Source organism: Rattus rattus, chromosome 2 (assembly GCF_011064425.1).
Source record: "Rattus rattus isolate New Zealand chromosome 2, Rrattus_CSIRO_v1, whole genome shotgun sequence".
Classification (NCBI taxonomy): domain Eukaryota; kingdom Metazoa; phylum Chordata; class Mammalia; order Rodentia; family Muridae; genus Rattus; species Rattus rattus.
Window position 1 is genome coordinate 63,153,952 of NC_046155.1, and position 2,491 is coordinate 63,156,442.

Consider the following 2,491-nt stretch of genomic DNA (forward strand, 5'->3'; position numbering starts at 1 on the left):
TCCTCTCCCTCAGTGTGGTGGTGAAGGACAAAGTAATGGAGAAAGAGTGGAACCGAGCCCCATCCATAGCAGCACCCTAGAGAGAGGAGGACAGGTAGTATGGAGGAGGATTGTCGGAGACCAGGGGTCATCAGGAACCTGGTGTGCTGTCTAGGTGCATGGGGTCCGTGCAGAAAGGCTCCAGCCTGTGCTCTAGCTAGCCAATACTCCACACAGGGCTGGTGACTTTCCAGAGAGGTGCCCCCAAGGGACTTGTGCGCTTTGGGCACAGTCGAACGGGAGCCAAAAGGCTAGGCCTGGCCTGAAGCTTACAGGATTGGCAGAGCCGACTTAGACATAAACACTGCCAAGCATGAACATCGATATTTATTTTGAGGGGGAAAGAAACACTTTGTGAGGATCTTTGACAGTGGCCATAGCACACCACAGGGTCTCCCAGATGTTCCCGTTTGGAGGTGCTTCCTGTCTCCTGACTTGGGAGCCTCAGGGGTGAAGGCTGAAAGGAGGCTCCCTTCTAAGGTGTGCACAGGAGGGTGCCTGGCAGCCTGAATCCTGGCTGCAGATCTCTTCCTGGCCGCCTTTAAGATGTTCTTGTCAAATAGCTCTTTCTCACGGTAATGCACGGTGGGCCACGAGGTACTTCTCTTCTGCCTCCTTGTAGCTGAGCTCATCCAGGTTGGCGTCCAGCAGATGATTGCTTCTGGAAGAAGAACCTCCATAAATAAACCTCACTATGTCTCCTCTTGCCAGCGAGAGCAGGGCCTTGTCTGCTTCCTTGGCTACTTCTTGCAAATGTCTGGCCACGAGATGCAGCTGGTCCTCGTCCTCCAGGTAGGTCTCAATACAGAGGACTTCCCTCTTTGATTTCCAAAGAGCGTCCAGCCACTTGGACGGTTTTCTGCCCTTCACAATGTCCATCAGGTGCTGGTCGGCCCCCTTTCTCTTCACGATGAAGTCCACGAGCTTCTGGTTAGCTCTGTCCCAAGCGGCCTTCATGCGGTCAGGCAGGAATTTCTTGTGGGGCCCCTTCCCACCTGGGGTGGTCTCCTCCTCCCAATCTTCCAGGTCGGCATAGCTCACCTTGGGGAAATCGATGTGCAGGTCGCCCTCCTGGATGGCTCTCCTCAGTGGGTAACTGGCTTGGGCGGTGAAGTATTCCATAAAGGAGCCCAGGAAGGAGCCACAGGCGAGATCCTCTCTGTAGTGATCGATCACTGAGGCACCAGTTGATGCCATGGTGATACAGCCTTCTGGCTCTCCCTCAAAGTGATATTTTCTCCCCCACAGTCCAGATGCTTCAACTTGCGGGAGAGGGGCCTTGGATACCCCTCTTGCTCAAACTGCATGTTGCCCTCGATCAACAGCACCCTTGCCATCTTGTCAATGGTGCTGACACTCTGAACCGCTGGCCAGAAGGAAGGTCCTGAAATTTGAACCAGACCAGCGTTCCCATTTCGATGGTACTGGGCCCCTGGGCAAAGCCACTTTGGTGGCTTGAGCATCTTCAAACTCTGGCCCTCTCCTCTTGAACCTGGTGTTAGTCACCTTTGAATTGCACTTGGGTCCCAGTTTTGGGAGCCACTTTTCACTGTGTGCACAACACTGGACCTTCCTTTTACTAGCTATGTCGGGAGTGACCTCCATAGCGTTGGGATTGGAGGAATGCAGGCTGCCCGATGCCCCTTTGAGTCAGGCTTTGGGGTTCCCGGGGCAGGATGGTCCTTGTTCTCTGGGGCGGTCTTCCTTTGGGCTCCCTATTGCCCGGATCTCTGAAACCAGGACACGAACTCACGTTGTTTGAGAGCTTTGGGTGGAACAGAATCGCCTCCGTGGCCCAGGGCAGCCTGCTGCTGCTGCTGCTGCTGCTGCTGCTGCTGCTGCTGCTGCTGCTGCTGCTGCTGCTGCTGCTGCTGCTGCTGCTGGTGGCTGGTGGTGGTGGTGGTGGTGGTGGTGGGGGTTTAGCCGGTGCCCTCCCTGGAGCTGGGGCACTCAAAAAGATCTGGGCTTGGATGTTGCTGGCTTTCTCTTCCTTGGATCACCACCAGCATTTCCCAAAAAGTGCCTCCGATTTGCCAGCCCTCTGGTGCCTCTTAACCTCTCCCTTGCATTACAAGGCCCGGGGCCCTACAGCAGTGTGGCCTGGGCTTTGCTGCACTGCAGGCACATTCTGTGGGTCCATCAACACAGGGCCAGGCGGCCCCTTCCCAGGACTCCTCTGGGAGGCATGTGGCCTTTCTGGTTCTCCCTTGGAGGCCTTGAGCACAGGCCTTCTGCCCTAGGCTGGAGCTGGAGCAGCCTGCTCTTTTGGAATCTTTGGAGCCACTGTGCTGGTTCTTGACCGCCTGGTCTTCCTCCTTGAAACAAGCAGGTCCCTAAGCCCAGAACATCTAGTGCCACCTTGGGGGCTCTTGTGCCCTGCTCTGCCCTGGTGAGCCCGTGAGCTCCTTTCTTGACAAGGGAGGCAATGCTTATGATTTCAGACTTGGTTAGA

The 2,491-nt window shown here is 55.8% G+C and overlaps 1 pseudogene; it reads right to left on the bottom strand.

Moving 5' to 3' along the window:
• Nucleotides 1-308: 308 nt before the first annotated feature.
• LOC116893103 lies at nt 309-2,048 on the bottom strand (annotated as a pseudogene).
• Nucleotides 2,049-2,491: the final 443 nt, after the last annotated feature.